This window comes from Sinocyclocheilus anshuiensis, unplaced genomic scaffold (genome assembly GCF_001515605.1).
Source record: "Sinocyclocheilus anshuiensis isolate Anshui unplaced genomic scaffold, SAMN03320099.WGS_v1.1 scaffold2394, whole genome shotgun sequence".
NCBI lineage: Eukaryota > Metazoa > Chordata > Actinopteri > Cypriniformes > Cyprinidae > Sinocyclocheilus > Sinocyclocheilus anshuiensis.
In genome coordinates this window covers 57,963-66,971 of record NW_015555876.1, presented here as the reverse complement: position 1 = coordinate 66,971, position 9,009 = coordinate 57,963, and the positions used below count along the sequence as shown (strand labels likewise).

General features: G+C 35.1%; 1 long non-coding RNA gene across 1 annotated transcript; it reads right to left on the bottom strand.

The window, feature by feature from the left end:
* Positions 1-6,407: 6,407 nt before the first annotated feature.
* On the bottom strand, positions 6,408-7,144 carry LOC107675673 (uncharacterized). Its single transcript, XR_001632622.1, has 3 exons — positions 7,086-7,144; positions 6,782-6,992; positions 6,408-6,540 (listed from the first exon to the last, which is right to left on the bottom strand). It is a non-coding gene; the product is annotated as an uncharacterized LOC107675673 (long non-coding RNA).
* Positions 7,145-9,009: the final 1,865 nt, after the last annotated feature.

Genomic DNA, 9,009 nt, shown 5'->3' with positions numbered 1-9,009 from the left:
ATTAATTATTAAATGCTAAAACTGAATAAATTTAAATGAACAAACTTGGCGTTGCATCTGCAACCATGTGAAAACATTTCCCACTTCCATGGTATATGTAATTAGTTACTGAGTATATTTTTGGCTACTTTGTAGTTTTACTGAGTATCAAAGGTATTAGCAACTTTTACTCTCTACTTCACTACATTTTTGAATAAGTATCTCAGCTCTTTACTCCAATACATTTGTAATGAATCATGCAATTACTCATTACATTTTGCATGACACCTAACATTTTCTGCAGCAGTTTATTTCTGCTACAAAAGAAGCAATATTGTTATCTACAGGGCATTAAAGGTACTATATCTTGAGCATTTTGCCCTTACTTACCGAAACTTGTTAACAAGTTATGTTATGTAGCACATAACATAACTTGTTATGTAAATGCGAGTGCATTATCAGGTAGTTGTGAATCACTGGTGTTTTATATATGAGATTAGGACATTACTGCAGCCAGCGATGAGGCCGAAACCAGCACATCCAGTGCAAGAAACCTTTGACTTTTTAATTGTACTTAACATAATTGTATTTATCTGTCATATTGAAGAGACCTTTTTGAGCACTTGTGTTTCACTGAGACTCGAGTGGCTGTAGACGTTTAAGAGGTGGTTGTTTTAACATTGATTTATTGGAATTTTGAGGTGTTCTGTTTTATTTTGATTATAGAAAATAAAAGTGATTGCTCTCCTCACAAATCAACTGTTTCTTGTTTTTCACTGGCACATATCTTAAGGCCTGTTCACACCAAGGATGATAACTATGAATTAACGATAAGCTTGATTAACGATAAAAACATTGACACCCAATCAGAATCAATCCTGTTGTAATGAGCTCGAGAATTTAAAGCGTGTTGAGGACTAGTGCATCTTTGAGCCTACATTCAGTATGAGTAAAATACTTAAGTATTGTTAAATCAGATGCTCTAAGACTTTTACTCAAGTCGTTTTGTAATTGGTGACTTGTAACTTGTAATGGAGTCATTTTCGCTGTAAGGTAACTTTACTTTTACTCAGGTATGATTTTCAGGTACTCTTTACACCTATTTTTGGGTGAACCATTCCTTTGATAATGTCTAGTTGTATTTTAGGGGTCATGTACTGCATTTTAAATCTAAAGAGAATGGTCAAAGTGATGCAAATACGCGTACATATTATGTGTGTTCGACTTGAAGCAGCATTGCGAAGGCCGATCGGTATATTACATCAAAGTACTGCTAGAGCGATTCGAAAACATAAGGAGCCATCTGTTCTCTATAGATCTCATGGTACTTTGATGTCATAATTTTGCATCGCTTTGACCGTTCTCTGTAGATCCCACCTTCTCACGCGCCACGATTGGTCGATTATATAAGATGCCTGCATGCAGTGTTGGATAAGTTACTTTAAAAACTTAATTAATTACTAATTACATCATCAATATTGTATTTAAATTACTCTGTCTGAAAAGTAACTTAATTACTCAATAAGTAACTCAATTATTCGAATCGTTAATTACTTCATAAAATCCCTATAAACCTTGATGTATAGAAATGAAACTCTTGATTCTTTCAGTTTGAGTTAAACATGGAATAGTTTAAACAACTGTAATACTTAAGCATTTTAATAAAAATGTAACCTTTAGTTAACAAATAGAATTACTCTGCAAAATATCCAAATAACAACAAAGCTTAAGAAAAGTAACGTTTTAATTAACTTTTATAAATGTGCCAGAAGAGAACATTACTGGTGCATCTTGAGATAAAACAATGGAACTGACATATTTTAAGGTATGTCAGTGCATGTTTCTTTCAGTTAAAACAGCTCAGAAATGTATTTTAGTCTGGGACTAGACTTCAGCCTTGTCTGTGGAACCAGGGGTACATGTATCAAGCTGTAAGCATTCAACTTTTCAAAGAAATTAGTATTGTATACACACTGACATAGGCCTGTATACAACATTAGTAGTCACTAATACTAATTTTGTCCACTCCTAACAAAAAAACAATATAATTTTGTACTGTCATATAGGTGTGTCAGACAGTGCAAGTTTCTTTCAGTTAAAACAGCTCAGAAATGTATTTTAGTCTGGGACTAGACTTCAGCCTTGTCTGTGGAACCAGGGGTACATGTATCAAGCTGTAAGCATTCAACTTTTCAAAGAAATTAGTATTGTATACACACTGACATAGGCCTGTATACAACATTAGTAGTCACTAATACTAATTTTGTCCACTCCTAACAAAAAAACAATATAATTTTGTACTGTCATTCATGCACATATGCTTTGTCTGTATTAACACACAGTTCATAAACAACATTCTGATATTTTATAAAGTCAATTCTTACTGCTTAGCACACTATAAACATTGACATCTGATAGTAGATCAACACTGATCTAAGCAGACTGTAACATTCACCATGATTGTTGAACAACATTCACATTACTTTATATCTATATTGTATTGTATCTCATATTTTTATTATATGATAACAAAATATTTACATCCTCGTTTCGTACGACATCTAGCCTATATGTATAAGTTGCTTATATACTGCAGGAGCCAGCAGCCGCGGGGGACGTGGGGTACATGTCCCCCGCACTTTTAGAAAAAGGTTATTCTGTCCCCTGCAATTTGTTTTTACCCACCGCCGATATTTCCACCCGTGTTCTCTGATTTGTTTATTTAAATTTGAGTGAACCAACATTCAGCCAATAAGAAGGCGAATCATCTCTTGGGCGCGTCTGTCATGAGCTTCAAATCTCCTGTTGCTCTTGTGATAGGACTGTTCGATTCCGGAATTTTTGGAATCGATTCCCATTCCTGTTTCTGGAATCGAAAGAATCGATTCCTCGCCGTTTTGTCGATTTTTTTTTTCCACACTAACCAACAAGATACTAACACTGTGTCTACACTGGAGGCGACCATTGTCGCCTTATGTCATAATAGCCAGAAGCTATTCACACTGTAGACCAGTGGTCGGCAACAGGCGGCCCGCGGGTCAAAACTGGCCCGCCAGCAATAATATCTGGCCCGCGCCTGTAGCCGGATTATTTTGATAGCAGCTGATTCTGAAATAGACCTGTCATGACAGCAACAGTTACTCACAATAAGCGGAGCGGTGTGATTTTGACTGGAGCGAGGAGCAGATTTTTTAAAAGTTGGAGCGTGGTTTTCACTCTCTCCAAGAGCGCTCCACCACCGCTCCATCACGAGTACAATTCATGCCAACAGCCCGTAATATAACTGCATATTTAACAAGAATTCACATGCTAAACATATTTAGCTAGCTTGATAGAGAAGGATCACTCAAATCAGAAAGAATGTGAAGCAATGGCCATGAGCGGGAAGTTATAGTTCTCAATGAATTTGTTTCCTTCTAGATACTGAATATTTTCGATCTGTAGGTAAAATAACTGACGAACACTTACTGTTATTTTCATCACAAACAAAATTTGCACCGCAAAAAGCAGCAATATTATACCTTTTAATGCTGACAACCGTGTTATTAGCTTGTCATGTGGTAGGAAAAAAGTTTGAACACTAGTGTTCTAATAAGCCACTTTGAAACTCTACTGTTATTTTATTTATTTTACTTTTAAATGTATGTTATGAACAGAACTGTGATATTTCATACATACTGAAATACTTTAGCCGAAGAGCGGTGTTTCTGCGAGGAGTGGAGCAGGAGATGGTGAAACCGGAGCGGAGTGATTATTAAATGCTCGGAGCGCGGTGGGGAAATTGTTGACGTTCCACTCCGCACACATACTCTGCTGGACTCCACCAGACAAATGTGGCTTTTTGTTAATGACTGTCCTCCTACAGGATTTAACACAGAGTAACAGCTCACTACCAGTTACAAAAGACACTGTAACAGTCTGTCACAGGCAATTCTAGTTGCATTTTTCATCAATTAATTTCTTAAATTATCCTTTGACTATGTTCTGGACCGCCATCTAGTGGCAAAAATGTTTTTGGCCCGATGCCAAACTTACTTGCCAACCCCTGCTGTAGATCTTACTTCCTATCAGAAATATCACGAGCTTTTAGTGTATGTAATAAATACAACGAGGCATCATTTTCTTTCGAGGATTTGTCACATCGCACTGCCTGCATCCAGTGTAGACACGAGCTACGTTTCACTATATTTTTTTTCCCCTCGCTAACTCTAAATGGTTTAGCTCCAACCCTGATCAAACACACCAGCTAACTTAGATCTTCAGGAGCACTTGATATTTACAGATGTGCTTTTACGGGTGTGCTGGAACTAAAATGAATATACACATGCTGTTTAGATGATATTTAAGTTATACATTACACACACATAATAAAAATAAATGATTAAATACATACATACATAAATTAAATAAATAAATAAATAAAAATGCTGTTCAGCTCAGTGGTCATGACCATACACTTTGATTGATTAAATTCAGTATTTATTTAAAGGAATACATTTTCAGTACAATCCTCAGTTTGTAACAAATATAATGTAACAAAAACAAGAAATGTAACAAAACAATCAGTGTGAGGTACATATTTCATCCAGTATCATAAAACTGTACAGTTTTGAACATACTAAATTGAACAAACTCCTGTTAAATTTTAAAAGCCTTGTGCGCATGAACAAACTCACTTTACACATATACACTTTGTATTAAAAACAACTCACAGAGCAGGGTACAAATCGATCCCACATCACATAGGCCTAGACCAGGGATGGGCAACTTCGATAGTGACGAGGGCCAGCATTTTTTCTCCTTTATACCAAGGGGCCAGATTACTAATCCACGTCCACACACCTTTTACACCGTCTTACTCAATTTCCTTTTTATTGAAGCAAATTCAAATATAATTAATGTAATTTGTTTTTAAAGATTTTATTAACTATTGCAGTTAAGCTAATTCAGAAGGGAAACTTTGTTATATTGTTATGTTATATTACCAACAAGCCAATGTAAACATCTCAATTGCATTGTCTGTAAATTTGCAACAAACAAATGTACAGAGGCCCTATTTTTTATTAGTGGCCTACAGAACATTCTCAAAACAGCATAAGAGGACAGTTAAAAAGGGCTCATTCAAAAAAAATAAAAATACAATTATTCCAAAGAGTACCATAAAATAACTGGGTATCTGCAGGATTTTTAAAATAAAATTTAAGAGCTTTAAAGACCTTTTAAGACCTGCACTTCACATTTCAACCTTTAAAAATGTTTTAAGAAAAGGGATAAGTCAAAAGTTTCAATTATTATATTAACTGAAACAGTCATTATCAATCAATTATTATATTAAAAAACATATAAATATATCTTAGTGTCTTAATTATTATTATTATTATTATTATTATTAAATTATTATTATTAATTGTTTAGTTTTTATAATGCATTAGCTTTTTGTCGATCCACTGGTTCACATTTAAAAATATGTAGCAAAAATAGCAGAAGGGCTTATTGAAAAAGCAAATTTGTTCTCTGCCAGCAGGTTTCACTTTCAGAACAGCAGAAATATAGCAGTTCCCCCGGTAACGGCAGTACAAAAAAGCAGCGCAGCTCTTGACTTTGAAACGTGCAGCACTCATATCTATTCAGTGAAATCACAGCCTTTTGAAGTTTAATCGTCATATTAATCTATATAGCAATTCTTGTCTTTCCGTCTGCAAATGTAAGACCTATTATAATTAAGACTTTCTGTATCATTTAAGAGTTTTCATGGCCTTAAATTTAAATGATTTAACAGAAGACTTTTTAAGGACCCGCGGAAACCCTAAGAACATAGTTTAATGCAAACATTTCTGTCATGCATTTGGCAAAAAGCTTTTGTTGATGATGCATTTTACCTTTGAAATTTGAGGCAAGTGCAACTCTGGCGTCCCCGTTGTTTGTGCACAGTGATGTGATGGCGATTTAAATAAAAAATCCAAACATATGGCTATCCCCTTGAAATTGTAAAAAAAGATCATATATTTACCATCTTGACTGGAAAATACTGTTTTCATGGTCAGTTTTTCATTAATTATTTGCTAATGTTAGTGAATGTTTAAATCAGAGGGCACGTCCTACTGCCCTGAAATTAACATGGGGAGCGGCTGGAAACTAGCGACCTCTCCTGGTTGGAGTTAGTATTAACATTATAAACTGAAAGCAATCTTTACGTGACTTACTTTTCAAATGTTTTAAAATTGATCATCTGAGTCTAATATGATCCAGCGGGCCGTACTAAAAGACATTGCGGGCCGTATACGTATATGTAAGAACATCATATATTTCACCTGAGAGCTCTTCAGGCAAGAGAGTCTTTTTGAGATAAGCTCACCAGATTTTGAAAATACACGCTCGCTTGGCACAGATGTTGGCATTATGGCCAAGTATTTATTTTTTTTTGTCAGAGTCTGTTTGGGAACTTTTGTCCTTGTTCATGCCAGAAGTGCAATGCTGAACACATTCTGTTGACATTTGGCTGGGAGAGGTGCATTTTCACTTCAGTTACGATATCCATGTTGTTGTTTTTTGCTGTCTCACCTGTAAGAGAGAGCGACACAGACATACAGAGAGTGAGAGACAGATATTGAGAATAGTGGTCACAGTAAAAGACACTGACAGTCTCAGTCTCCAATGTGTTTGTTTGTTTTTTTAAAGGAGTGAAAGAAACAAAGTCTGGCCTACTAGATCCCTCAAACTGGAATGGAGAAAAAAAAAAACTTTCAACCATTTTCTTATTAATTCTTACAGCATTTCCAGGAATCTGGTGTGTAAATCTAACCTTCACATCAAAATCAGACCACACACAACTAGCCCTGGTTTGTTGATGTGTGAGTGGTGCAACTGAAGTTGTTGCCCCTGGGTGGCATTCTACAGCATTCAGTTGGCTGGCCTCGGATGTCAAAGCTCAAACAGCCATCTCTGCATTTGTCTCCATGCCAAAGGCTACTTTTTTAAACCGAGGATCCAGCAGCATTGATACTGCAAGAAATCTAAAAGTTGTACATGTGGCAATAATAATTAAACAAACTGAGTTATAAATTAATTATATACTGAGATATATTCTGAGATTAATCTATACAAACCTTGTTGATTCGTAGTCTCCACACCTTTTGGTCAGATGCTTGTTCAAAGTGCTTGGTAGCCTCTGACCAACAGACTCTGGTGCATAACTGTTGGCCATACTTGTTGTCAGCTTCTGCAGGTTGCGTACTAAAATAATTAACTTAGAGGATGTGACATGACTTTCGGCAGACATCTCCTCGGTCACTTCCAGGAATGGTTTCAAGACCTATACAAAAACAATTGATAAAACAAACTTTAAAATTAAGGTCAAATAAAGATTATATGGTAAACAAACCCCATAACCCTTATGCAAAGAACATTATATATATTTTCTTATATACAGTATGAATGATTAATAGCCTATATTAAATGATTTAACGGTATATTGAAGATATATAGAATTATGTGTTGTGTGTAATGTGGGGTTTTTGGGGTTTGTTTCATGTTCATGTTTTCATGTCTTTAATTTTGGAGTTTAGTCATGGTCCCTGTTTAGTCATGTGATTCACTTGCCCTCATGTTATCCTGCTATTGGTTCTTTGGTTCATGTGTCATGTTCTTATTGGTTGTCTTAGTCATGTATCCCTGTCTCTCATTGGTTGGTTCTTGTCATGTGACCTGTATTGTTTGATTTAAATAGCCCTCATGTTGCCTGTGTCCTTTGTCAAGTATGATGTAACCTGCTGTCGGTGAGTTTGTGTTTCTGTTCATGCCAAGTCAAGTCAAGTCTTTCTTCATTTGTTTGGATGTTTTGATTTCACCTTGTTTAAATAAAGCTGCACTTCGGTTAATCACAACTTGCCATTCAGTGGACTGCTCATTAAATTGTGTTAATATACTAGAATATATTAAATAATACATAAGGAATTGCAGCTTTTCATATCTGACAATATATCTACTTACAGTTTAGGTCAAAAGTTTACATCCCCCTTTCAGAATCTGCAAAATGTTAATTATTTTACCAAAATAAGAGGGATCATACAAAAAGCATGTTATTGTTTATTTAGTACTGACCTGAATAAGATATTTCACATATAATATGTTTACATATAGTCCACAAGATAAAATAAAAGCTGAATTTATACAAAAAAATGCCCCCGTTCACAAGTTTACTTGAGTCTTAATACTGTGTTACCTGAATGATCCACAGCTGTTTTTTCTTTTTTTCTGTTTAGTGATCGTTGTTCATGAGTCCCTTGTTTGTCCTGAACAGTTAAACTGCCTGCTGTTCTTCAGAAAAATCCTTCAGGTCCCACAAATTATTTGGTTTTCCAGCATTTGTGTGTATTTGAACCCTTTCCAACAGACTATGATTTTGAGATCCATCTTTTCACACTGAGGACAACTGGGGGACTCATATGTAACTATCTCATATGTAACTACTCAGCATGTAACTATCTTCTGTAGCCTCTGAAGGGCAGTAGTAATTAAAAAAAAAAATGATGTTTAGACAAAATAAGAAAAATGTACACGTCCATTCTGGCTCTTAATGCATCGTTTTTCCTTCTGGATCATCAGTGAACGTTTTAAACTTCTGTAATAGTTGCATATGAGTCCCTCAGTTGTCCTCAGTGTGAAAAGATGGATTTTATACTATAATGTCAAGTCGTCACCTTTATTTATATAGCGCTTTTAACAATACAGATTGTGTCAAAGCAACTGTACAGCATGTCATGCATGTCACTTTTCATTCAGTATTACACCTCATAATATATATAATGTACAAACACAGTTTTAGATATATATCCCAGATTTTGAAAAGCCTGTTGACTTTTGCTGTTTATCTAAGGTGATTTTGGAAGTTTTTTTTAAACATTCGTTTCTTATTTATTTGGTTCCACATTGTTTGCTGGTTTTTACTTTATTTAAACTTTGTGTCATTTATTTATTTTATTTGACATCAATTAAGTGTATGCCGTGCCTCCAAGCTTTCTTACTTGTTTT